This window comes from Aegilops tauschii, chromosome 1 (genome assembly GCF_002575655.3).
Source record: "Aegilops tauschii subsp. strangulata cultivar AL8/78 chromosome 1, Aet v6.0, whole genome shotgun sequence".
Lineage (NCBI taxonomy): Eukaryota > Viridiplantae > Streptophyta > Magnoliopsida > Poales > Poaceae > Aegilops > Aegilops tauschii.
Window position 1 is genome coordinate 281513966 of NC_053035.3, and position 13233 is coordinate 281527198.

A 13233-nucleotide genomic window follows, 5' to 3' on the forward strand; every position below is an offset into this window, starting at 1 on the left:
TTACTTCCTCTTCAGTGGCCACATAGTCCTCATCCTCAGAGTCTGAGGTTCTCTTCTTCCTAGATCTGGTGGCTTCCTTTGGCAAGTTGCTTGGAGTGCTCCTGCTGCCATCATCAGAAGTGCTAGAGAGATCTGAACCCTCACTCATCTGCACATGTTCCTCAGACTTGTTCTGACTGTCACTCTGATCAGACATCTCTGCAAACTTACTGATAGCAGACCCTGTGAATAGATATAGATGAGGTAGAGTGGATGAGCATCACAAAGTACAGAGGTTTTGCAAAACAAATTGAGTCAAAAATCTTAGTTTTAGTTCTCTACAGAAGTGATCTCGGAGCTACCGAATTGACAAACTCGGCGATACCGAAGCAACACTTGGAACCTAAACTAGTGAACTCGGTTGGGCCGAGTCACAGTTTGGTGGCACCGAGATTGCTAGGGTTTCACAGAATCTTGAACTCGGTCACACCGATTTGCATGTTTCGTTCGGACCGAAAAGCGCATGTGCAATGGCCTAAGCCGAATCGGTGAGACCGATTTCTACATTTCTGTCGGTCCGAGATGAGTTATGCGGAGAGCTAACCCTAAAATTTTCAAATCAATCTAGACCTAAGGAAGTTTTAGCTGGATAGATTAATCACATTCGTGGCAAGAAACATGGCATTGTCCTTGTGCTAGGAATCGGAGGGAAAAAGACAGCACAAGGGGTCGAACACTTACCCTAGAGCGGCGAGTGTTCGCTACGGCGGCGACGGTGGAGCAGATTCCGTCGACGGCGGCAGAGTCCAACGGCGGGAGGTCGTTGGCGGCCAGGAGATGATCCGAAGACCCGAGGAGGCAGAGCAGGACACGCGCGGGCTGAGAGAATTTGAAGAAATTTCCAATGTCTCACCCGTGGGTATTTATATCCCGACCCTGTCGGTGTGACCGAGTGGAACAACTCGGCGGCACCGAGATTGCAAAATCGCAAGCGGTTGCTGCAACTCGGTGTGACCGAAGTGTTCAAATCGGTTGCACTGAGATGAAAACTTAGATCAACTTAGTGAACTCGGTTTGACCGAAATGGATTTCTCGGTCAGACCGAAATGCACAAAGAGGTTTTGGAAGTTTAAGTCTATGACGGATCGGGGGACTCCGAGTGCTCCTCACACAGAGTGGTTCGAATCTGACTTGATCAAACTTTGTGATGTAGCGTGAATAGAGTTTGAGATGGGAAAAGCATAGATAGCTAGAGAAGGTTCTTAGGCATTCTTGTCCATCCACTTGGCAAAACAAAAAAATCCAAACAATCAAAGTAACAAGTGGATGTACTCGAATGAGTAAAATATGCAACCAACATGCTCATACAATAAAATGACAAATGAAATATGTGGCAAAGCATGCACAACCAATTCTAGCATCTATCAAACAATTGGCGATGACTAGGTCATCTATATATGAGTATATTGACTTAGGAGTCAAATGAGAACATTTGATCATAGGTCATACTCATCGTTTAAGCACAAGTGGGGTTACCACTTTTACATAAAGCATTGATGTGTTCACACCATTAGAGTTGCTTTAGCTCAATTCTTTAGAGTAAAGCTCCCCCTAGATGTGAGATCCCCCCTAAGAGGGATGAACTAACCTTGGGTTTTGTCGATGATGAGTTCATGTAGGTGTTGAAGATGTAGATGCTCAATGTTGATGTAGATCATTTGGAGCAATCCTTTGGAGTGAGTTGCACTTTCAATACCTACACAGGTTAGTCCCACAAGGAACAAACAAGGATATCCATAGACATAGAGTGATGTTCACATGAGATGATGTCCATGAATGCATTAGGTTACCTTGTCCCCTGTCTTACCAACAACAGGGTTTGTGACTCCTTGAACTAGTGCAAGATGTGGAAGTTGATTGCACTTGTCCTTGCCAAAATGATATGAGTGAAGTATATTGGCGGAGTCACCCTCAAGAACTCTCTAGTTCTTCTTCTTTGGGATCCACATCATCTTGATGGGAATCCTTGGGGTAGTAGTGGAACTTGATGAAGTAGAGCTTGATGTAGTCTTGGGAACCCACTTGACCAAGGCCTTAGGAGCTTCTTCAAATGCATCAATCTCCTCTTGAAGCTTGTCCTTGCCTTTTAGCTTGTGGTCTTGTGGTGGAAGATCATCTTGAGCTTGTGTTCCTTGGAAAGAAGTAGGATCATACTTGTCTTGTTGAGGAACAAACTTCGTCTTGGTATATTGATCTTCTTCCCACTCAACTCCATTGGCATTGAACTTTCGTTCAAAACCAACACCTTGATTCTTCCGGTGTCTTCCTTGCTTGCGTACAATTTCCTCAAATTGCTTACTTCCGGCAAGACTCTTGCAAACACCTTTCTCTATAATTCCCTTCAATAAGTTGTTTTCTTGCTCAAGTGTAACTTGGCTAAGAGAATCATGATACGTCTCCGTCGTATCTACTTTTCCAAACACTTTTGCCCTTGTTTTGGACTCTAACTTGCATGATTTGAATGGAACTAACCCGGACTGACGCTGTTTTCAGCAGAATTGCCATGGTGTTATTTATGTGCAGAAACAAACGTTCTCGGAATGACCTGAAACTCCACAGAACTTATTTTTGGAAAATATTAAAAATACTGGAAGAAGAATCCACGTCAGGGGCCACCACCCTGGGCACGAGGTGGGGGGCGCGCCCTACCCCCTAGGCGCGCCCCCTGCCTCGTGGGCCCCCTGATGCTCCATCGACCTGAACTCCAACTCCATATATTCGTGTTCGGGGAGAAAAAATCAGAGAGAAGGATTCATCGCGTTTTACGATACGTAGCCGCCGCCAAGCCCTAAACTCTCTTGGGAGGGCTGATCTGGAGTCCGTTCGGGGCTCCGGAGAGGGGAATCCGTCGTCGTCGTCATCATCAACCATCCTCCATCACCAATTTCATGATGCTCACCGCCGTGCGTGAGTAATTCCATCGTAGGCTTGCTGGACGGTGATGGGTTGGATGAGATCTATCATGTAATCGAGTTAGTTTTGTTAGTGTTTGATCCCTAGTATCCATTATGTTCTGAGATTGATGTTGCTATAACTTTGCTATGCTTAATGCTTGTCACTAGGGCCCGAGTGCCATGATTTAAAATCTGAACCTATTATGTTTTCATGAATATATGTGAGTTCTTGATCCTATCTTGCAAGTCTATAGTCACCTACTATGTGTTATGATCCGGCAACCCCGAAGTGACAATAATCGGGACCACTCCCGGTGATGACCGTAGTTTGAGGAGTTCATGTATTCACTATGTGTTAATGCTTTGGTCCGGTACTCTATTAAAAGGAGGCCTTAATATCCCTTAGTTTCCGCTAGGACCCCGCTGCCACGGGAGGGCAGGACAAAAGATGTCATGCAAGTTCTTTTCCATAAGCACGTATGACTATATTCGGAATACATGCCTACATTACATTGATGAATTGGAGCTAGTTCTGTGTCACCCTATGTTATGACTGTTACATGATGAACCACATCTGACATAATTATCCATCACCGATCCAATGCCTACGAGCTTTTCACATATTGATACTTGCTTATTTACTTTTCCGCCGCTACTGTTACAATCACTACAAAACCCAAAAATATTACTTTTGCTACTATTACCATTACTATCATATTACTTTGCTACTAAATACTTTGCTGCAGATATTAAGTTATCCAGGTGTGGCTGAATTGACAACTCAGTTGCTAATACTTGAGAATATTCTTTGGCTCCCCTTGTGTCGAATCAATAAATTTGGGTTGAATACTCTACCCTCGAAAACTGTGGCGATCCCCTATACTTGTGGGTTATCAAGACTATTTTCTGGCGCCGTTGCTAGGGAGCATAGCTCTATTCTTTGAGTCACTTGGGATTTATATCTGTTGATCACTATGAAGAACTTGAAAGATGGAAAAACCACGATCTATCCCTCAACTACGAGGGGAGGTAAGGAACTGCCATCTTGCTCTGCACTTGATTCACCTTCTGTTTTGAGTAAGCTTGCGACACCTAAACCTGCTTCTGCTATTAATCCTGATATGTCGCATGTTATTGATGATGCCAATTCTGCTATGCATGACACTTATGATGAAACTGTTTCTACGCTTGATGAAACTGTGCCACTAGGTGAATTTCTTGATGAACAACTTGCTAGAGTTAGGGAGAATGAAATTATTGAAACTGATAATTATGAAGAGAGTGATAAGGAAGGTTCTCCTCATAACAATGAAACGCCTGTTATTCCTGAGGGTTATGTTCTGGAAAAAGGAGCTGCTCTAGCTATTCTTGCTTGCAATGATAGATATGAACTTAAGGAGTTATTAGCTAAACGGAAGCAACAATCTCTGAATGCTAGAATGAAACGTGACCCTGCTTTTGCTACTTCACCTATTTTTGTTACCGAAAAGGATTATGAATTCTCTGTTGATCCTAATATAATTACTTTGGTTGAATCCGATCTTTTCTATGGCTATGAATCTGAAACTGTTGTGGCACATCTTACTAAATTAAGGACAGTATAACCGCACCTAAACCGAGCTCCCACAGCGATTTGCGTTTTCGGCCGTCCGTTTTCCCGATCTGTGAATTTCTGGCCGTCCGATTTCGTGCGTGTGGCGATCTTTTTAACTAGCCTCGCTATCCTGTGGGCTGCTGCTCCACGGGCCCAAACAGAGGCATGTGGTGCATTGGGCTTTCGCAAGCTGACAGCCCATTGAAAGGAGGTCCGCTACTGGGCTTGGGGCCTACGAGCGACCCCGTAAGGTCCATCCAACTCGCGACCTGGAAACCCTAATCAAATCCCGATCAAGGCACAACATCGACTCCAATGTCCAATCTTGATCGAGCCGTAGAGAGGAGCGGCCAGTTCTCAATCCAGTGAAGACGCCGGTGTGTGTCGGTCCCCTTGAGGTGAGGTGAGGGATTTGAGCGGGATCCGGGTCGAGCCGATCCAATCCAGCGCGTGACAGAGGTGTGGTACGGGATCATCCGAGGCGCACGATGCGTGTGAGGAAAGGTGGGGGCAAGGGCGATAATGGCAGACGCCTGGTCTGCTGGAGACTGCTCTCCTCTCCTTCAAGCTCGCAATCATGGCCTATTATTCATTCATGGCTGGTAAAGTCGCAAACCTTTCCTATGCCCAGAGGTACTACATAATGCTTCCCTTCCCACTTCCCTCTGTAGCCATGTCCCGAACTCGCCGTCGCCTTCTATCCTGCTTGCCGTGGCCATAGATTTTCATCTCTCCTCCTTGCCAAGTAGTTTATCTCTTGTCTCCAGCGACAACACTGTAGGTGCAGCACAAGCGCGTCCGCTTGCCTTGTGTTCTTTTTGTGTTTTTACTACTGAACTGTAGAATTCTTGTTGTTGCAGAAATTTGGGGATCAAGCTGCTGATTGCCTCGTCATCCAGAAAAGTTATTTTGGTGAGCAGAACATTCGCTGGAAGATGAACCAGCTTTTTCTGGCGAACGAAATGAGCTCCTATTTACTACTTTTGAATTTGTTCATTGAAACATTGGGTCCAAGCTTGATTGTTTACACAGCAATGAGCACTCCTTTGTTCCCTCAACTTCTTCTAACAAAATTAGCTATTGTTAAGCCTGATTTTTCTTTTACATAATATTGTTTCAGTTTCAGTTCAGAAGTGTTTGCCATGCCTTTTTTCTATTGAAGGAACACGCTTGTGTAAATCACAGTCCATCCATACATTTCGATACGCGAATAGTTCCGTTCAGGTTCATAATGATGAGTTTTTCTTATTTCCAGTTTACATATTATTATCCACATCAGCAAACCTGGGGGCTTCCTACTGTTCCTTTTTAAAATGGTGCCTCTTAGTGTGCTTCATTAGCTTGTATGTATATTGGAGCAATAATGAAAGCCTTCACATCAGGTTACGTGGTTGCACTGCTTATTCTGGACACTATTTGTGAGATGGCATCCTATCTACTAATACAGTTTTATCTGAGAAGATGGGCCTGTTTTGCTATGGTGGGAAGCTATAAATTTTCTTGACAGCGACAAGTGTGCCATTCCATGAATTTTATTGGGCATCATTTTCGGTATAATATCTAGAGTACTGTTCTGAGATGTAGGGGTGGGTGAACATTGTTCAGATATATACTACCGGCTCAGGTTTAGTCTCACTAGAAGTGTGTGGGACATAATCAATCACAATCTGTTATGTGATGTATATCAGTATCATAGTGGTTGATATAAGTTATGTGTGAATTGTTGCAACACTCAATGAAGATTGTTTTGGCATCACTTCTATTTTTGGTTTGGTTAAGTTTACCTTCTGATCTTATAACAATTATAATGCCACATCTTTCCTTCTTTATCTTTTGAGCCTCTCTAAGTTTTCATACTATCTTTTCCTTTTTCGCACATTTTCATCTTATTGTTCTACACCACGAGAGAAAAGTATTTATTCGGCTCTGAACTTACAAGGGACTGTATTTAATTATTAGTTGCGGCTTGCTGTACGAATATGCAGTTATATTGCAGCTTCCATTTATTTTTTTGTTTTTCAAGTTAGCATGCCTCTTACCCTCTTGCGTGCATTTCCAGGTGCAATTTTAAGGCTTTATGGATCTGGATGAGTTGATGTGACAATGGTCGAGGAGGTGATGCCCTATTCTCATCTAATACATTGATGAAGACTAGAGGATGTGAGTTCTCTCACTATCTATTTCTCCTTAGGTCGTTAATTCTGGTGATATGTAAATATGTTTCTCTCTTTCAGTTCTGTAACCACTGCTGCACTGCCCTTTTCTACAGTACTTCCACCTTAGTAATATTATTTTCTTTTTAGGTTTGCCAGGATTCTATATTTCACGCAATTTGATGCACACTACTACATCTGCACTCCGTGGCTCTTCTTTGCCACGACACAGTTCTAAGCACTTCTCGAAATATGCGTATTGACACTTTGTACAACTTGAGAGTAGGGGGTACTTCAGGGGCTGCTATATTTTTTCTTAAACGAGGCAAAAGACTTGCCATTTTCATTGATTAAGAAGAAGAGAATTGCCCAGTTAATTGACGGAAAACCAGGCTAAAACCAATACAAGCCAACCCATATGACATGGGCACCACCGGCCAACCTGGCCACCGACATGAAACCCGCAACTGCAAAGAAGAAAGACATCCGTCGAGGAGTCACAAGCATCCGTCGAGGGGCTCCTATTTAGTTATAGCATTATTCTGGCATAATTACTTGGCATTTGTTGAACATTTTTTTTAGCATGAGCATGGTTTATTTACCAGTATGGTTTGTCTATTGTTTCGGCATCTTTACCGAATTGAAATATTGTTCAAATACCAGTTTAGTTAGTCCATTATTGCTGCATCTTCTCCTCTCATGAAGATATGCACAGTACTAATTCCCAGTTTCGGAACCTTATCTGATGTTTTCGCACTTAATTTTCCCCTCGAATATTTATATTGTTCTTTCTACATGATCGATGGGCACAAACATACCTTATGTTATTGGTGCAGTGCTGCAGGAGGCCTTGCAAATGCTATAGCAGATGATCACCCAGTTTTGACATAGACGGACATGGATTCCCAAAGCATTATAATCAAGGAGAGGAGAAAAGGCTTTGGACAACTTCTCTATATTTTTCACCCACAAGTCTACAACCTATTTTTTCAATATGGAAATGACTTGTGACACATTTTATTGAATATCAAAGTGAGTTACATGGTTGAACACTGAAGGCAAAACCGCCAGGATTCTCAAGTGTCACACCACGACGCTTTAGGCTTGGCAAGCTTCCTCGCCTATCTGTGCTATGTTGCCCCTAGAGAATGGCTAAAGTAGTTACATTGATGTACAATGTTTTTTCTTGATCATTTTGTTATAAACTGCATGACTCAGTTCATCTCTGGCCATTCGATAAACATAACTGCATTTATTATGAATGAATACTTATATCCACTTTACACACTGTATCTCCTAAATTTTCTTGTGTAACTTACATTTTACCGTGCTATATATTTCTGGAATCACCTATCCTTTTATTATGAAAATGGACGGGCACAGCAACGCGTGCCCACCATGATCTAGTTAAATGATATAGCCACCCTATTCACTAATGATGAGAAATCCTGCTACTATTATATCCTTAAAATATTTCCGTTCTCATTAAAGGGTGATGCTAAGATATGGTTTAATTCTCTTGATCCTGGTTGTGTGCGTAGTCCCCAGGATATGATTTATTACTTCTCTGCTAAATATTTCCCCGCTCATAAGAAACAAGCTGCTTTAAGGGAAATATATAATTTTGTGCAAATTGAAGAAGAGAGTCTCCCACAAGCTTGTGGGAGGCTTCTCCAATTACTTAATGCTTTGCCTGATCATCCTCTTAAGAAAAATGAAATACTTGATATCTTTTACAATGGACTGACCGATGCTTCCAAGGACCACTTGGATAGTTGTGCTGGTTCTGTTTTCAGGGAAAGAACACCGGATGAAGCTGAAATTTTATTGAATAATATGTTGACTAATGAAAATAATTAGGCACTTCCTGAGCCAGCTCCTGAGCCTATTCCTAAACCAACTCCAAAGAAGAGGGGTGTTCTATTTCTCAGTCCTGAAGATATGCAAGAGGCAAAGAAATCAATGAAAGAAAAAAGGTATTAAAGCCGAGGATGTTAAGAATTTACCTCCTATTGAAGAAATACATAGTCTTAATTTACCGCCTGTTGAAGAAACATATGATATTAATTCATCACCTATTGGTCTTGATAACCCGACACAGGTAGTAAAGGTAATTCTCTTTATAGATATGATAAAGCTGAAATCCCTTCTACTAAACATGCTAGTCAGTGCTTAGATGAGTTTGATAATTTTATTATTAAGCAAGAAGACTTCAATGCTTATTTTGGTAGGCAATTGAAACAAAATTCTTATATGATTGAACACTTGAGTGATTATATGTCTAGAGTTAAAGGTGAACTTAAACTCATTAGTGAACATACTTCTATGGTTACCACTCAAGTAGAACAAGTACTTAAAGCTCAAAATGATTTGCTCAATGAATTGAATAGTAAGAATAATGACTTTGCTGTTAGAGTGGCTACTAGAACTGGTAGAATGACTCAGGAACCTTTGTATCCTGAAGGCCACCCTAAGAGAATCGAGCAAGATTCTCAAAGAAATAATTTAGATGCACCTAGTCCTTCTAAAAAGAAGAAAAATAAAAATTATAGGACTTTGCATGCTTCTAGTGAACCTGATAAACCTGAGAATCCTAATGATATATCTATCTCTGATGCCGAAACACAATCTGGTAATGAACATGAACCTAGTGATAATTCTAATAATGATGTTCATGTTGATGCTCAACCTAGCAATGATAATGATGTAGAAATTGAACCTGCTGTTGATCTTGATAACCCACAATCAAAGAATCAACGTTATGATAAGAGAGATTTGTTGCTAGGAAGCACGGTAAAGAAAGAGAACCATGGGTTCAGAAACCCATGCTTTTTCCTCCTAAGCCATCCAAGAAAAAGGATGATGAGGATTTTGAGCGCTTTGCTGAAATGATTAGTCCTATCTTCTTACGTATGCGCTTAACTGATGTGCTTAAAACAAATCCTTATGCTAAGTACATGAAAGGTATTATTACTAATAAAAGAAAGATACCGGAAGCTGAAATTTTCACTATGCTTGCTAATTACACTTTTAAAGGTGGAATACCTAAGAAACTAGGAGACCCAGGAGTACCCACTATACCATGTTCCATTAAAAGAAATTATGTCAAAACTGCTTTATGTGATCTTGGAGCTGGTGTTAGTGTTATGCCTCTCTCTTTATATCGTAGACTTGATCTGAATAAGTTGACACCTACTGAAATATCTTTGCAAATGGCCGATAAATCAACTGCTATACCTATTGTTATTTGTGAGGACGTGCCTGTTGTGGTTGCAAACGTTACTATTTTAACAGACTTTGTTATTCTTGATATTCCTGAGGACGATAGTATATCTATTATTCTTGGAAGACCCTTTTTTAATACTGCAGGGGCTGTTATTGATTGCAACAAGGGCAATGCCACTTTTCATGTTAATGGTAATGAGCATACGATACACTTTCCGAGGAAACAACCTCAAGTTTATAGCATCAACTCTATTGGAAAAATTCCATCAATTATCTTTGGAGGTTTTGAATTTCCTCTTCCTACTGTCAAAAAGAAATATGATATTCTTATTATTGGGGATGTGCATATCCCCGTTGAGGTAACTTAGTGCTATTCGAAAATTCTCCGGTTTTATGCAATTCGGAATGAGTTTGTTAACAAGACTTGATCAACCTTGTTAGTGGATTCCTTTTGATGAGCTTGAGATGGATGAATCTAGAAAGCACAACCTTCTGTATCCACTTTTTACTTTTTGTTATTTAGAATAAATAAAGCAAAAATATTATTTTCTGTCTATTTTCTGAATTATCCATGCAATAAAAAATACCCCGAAAATAAAAGTTCTCCAAATGCCCTGAAATTGAAATATGATTTTTTTCTAGAATATTTGAGAATATTTGGCACTGAGAACACAACAGGGGGAGCAAGCACCTGGGCACGAGGGTCCAGGGCGCGGCCACCCCCCCGGGCGCGCCCCCTGCCTCATGGGCCCACGGTGGCTCCCCTCCACTTATTCCTGCACCCACACACTTCTTCTTCCTCCCAAAAAAATCACCATCCAGCTCAAGCACGAGTTCTAGCTCATTTTGCTGCGATTTTCAATCTCCTTGCTCAAAGCACCTCTCACAAAACTGCTTTGGGAGATTGTTCCTTGGTATGTGACTCCTCCATTGGTCCAATTAGTTTTTGTTCTAGTGCTTTATTCATTGCAAATTTGTGCTGCCTAGGTGACCCTGTTCTTGAGCTTGCATGTCAAATTTATATGGTTCCAAGTAGTTCTAATGCATGATATAGTCTCTAGGCACTTGTAGGAGTAGTTGCTATCAATTTTATTGAGTTCGGTTCACTTTTATTTTGAAGTTACTAAAAATTTCAGAAATGTTTCAGAGGGATAATAAAAATAATGAAGAGATTTTTGAGGGGCTCATCGAGCCGAAGTTTGAAGGAAAAACAAAGTGAAGAAGTGGAGAGGCCCAAATATAATCTGCCTCGCACAGCAGAGATTCGGGCTTGTGAATGGCCTTGCAATGATTTCTTGAGAGAAGCCGGGATTTATAAGGACTTTTATGAGTTGGCTGAGAATGCAGGCCTCACAGACTTCCTCCGCGACCAACGCGATCAGTATCTTCTTCTTACTAATACCTTTGTGCAAAATTTTCATTTTCATTCTAGGAGGTCAGCACCTTCGGTGGATATTTATTTATATGATGTTTATAAGGAGATGCCTCTTAGTGAATTTTGTGAAGTTTGCAAGTTTCCCTTTTCGGGCATCATAGAGGAACCACATAGTAAAGATGTGGAGGGGTTCATTGATACAATTGCTATAGGGGAAACGAGGAAGGTTTCCGACGCACGAATCACTAGCATACATTTTCCTGTTTTACGTTACTTTGCTATATTTGCTAGTAGATGCATAATTGGTCGCGGAAACTGTGGAAACCTGAGTGTCCCTGATATTATTATTTTGTTCCGTGCTTTGTTTCGGGATAACACATATAGTATGGGCGCTATTGTTGCAAGGCGGTTAAATCTTAACTGTACTAAGGGCCCTATTTTGGGAGGCATCTTTGCCTCGCGCCTCGCTGCATACTATAACATACCTATTAGGCATTATGAGAAAGAAGAAAAATTGCTGCCTAATGTTTACTTAAACTATAAGAGTATGGTAGCACATGATTTTATTGTTAAGAATAGGGAAAGGACGCTTAAATACAGACTGTTATTTGATAAAAATCACCCTAAGACTATCACCTTGCCTGCTCCTTCCTTGTTTGATTTATCTGCAGGCGAGTACCTCGTTCCGCTGGCGACCATCCAGGCCTACCAGAACCCTACATCACCTACAGAGCCAGAGTCGGAACCACAATTTGATCCGCCACGACAGTCTAATTACTAGTGGGATTCGGAGGCGATTGCCAACCAGTGGCAGTTCGGGGCTTCATCTCAGTACGACCCCAACTACAACTTTGATCCATGGGCATAAACCAACTTAGGCCAAAAGCCTAAGCTTGGGGGAGTACGTATTTCTCACCGACATTACATTTATGTTCACACACTCATTGCTAGGTGTCGGTGCTCATACTTTTTCATTGTACCATCCATGCTAGTTTATTTTCTTTTTCATGCTTTCTTCTTGTGTGTTTCATAAACCTTAAGAAAAACCAAAAATATTAGTTGTAGCTTTTAGCTAGTTTACTTTCCATGCTTGTAGTAGTAATAATTAAAAAGAAAACCCAAAAATATTTCTCGTTCTTCTTTTGCTTGTTGGGAGTTTTCCCACGTAAATAGTTTTATTTCTTTTTCTTTCCTTTGGGGGTCGATAGGAGAAGACCATGATGAAAATGTTTAGTGGATCTTATATGCATAATTGTTGATTTAACCATGAGCCATATTGCCTTGTCTTCTCCTGTTTATTGAATGCTTGCAGATTCCAGCTTAGTCCAATGCACGTGCACTCTTATTATTATACACACCGTTCGGTCGTGCGAGTGAAAGGCAATTATGACGATATATGGTGAATTGATTGAGATGAGAAAAGCTGGTATGAACTCGACCTCTCTTGTTTTTTTAAATATGATGAGTTCATCGTTCCTGATTCAGCTTATTATGAATGAACATGTTTGCAATGACAATTAGAGATCATAGTTACTTATGCCATGCTTGATTAGCTTTGAGTTTATAATGGTTTACCTTGCGTACCAACATGCTATTAAAATGGTTGTGATGTGGTATAGTAGGGTGGTATCCTCCTTTGAATGATTTAAGTGACTTGACTTGGCACATGTTCACACATGTAGTTGAAACAAAATCAACATAGCCTTCACGATATTTATGTTCATGGTGGATTATATCCTACTCATGCTTGCATCCAGTGTAAATTAATTTTAATGCATGTTGATGACTGTTGTCGCTCTCTAGCTGGTCGCTTCCCAGTCTTTTGCTAGCCTTCACTTGTACTAAGCGGGAATACTGCTTGTGCATCCAATCCCTTAAACCCCAAAGTTATTCCATACGAGTCCACCATACCTTCCTATATGCGGTATCTACCTGCCGTTCCAAGTAAATTTG

General features: G+C 41.1%; 1 long non-coding RNA gene across 2 annotated transcripts; it reads left to right on the forward strand.

Annotated features, from left to right (window-relative positions):
- Positions 1-4761: 4761 nt before the first annotated feature.
- LOC109761565 (uncharacterized) lies at positions 4762-7963 on the forward strand. 2 transcript variants are annotated; one of them, XR_005772334.2, is made up of 4 exons: positions 4762-5160; positions 5388-5439; positions 6587-6687; positions 7517-7963. It is a non-coding gene; the product is annotated as an uncharacterized lncRNA (long non-coding RNA). The 2 variants fall into 2 exon arrangements; XR_002232553.4 differs by having other exon boundaries at positions 4768-5129.
- Positions 7964-13233: the final 5270 nt, after the last annotated feature.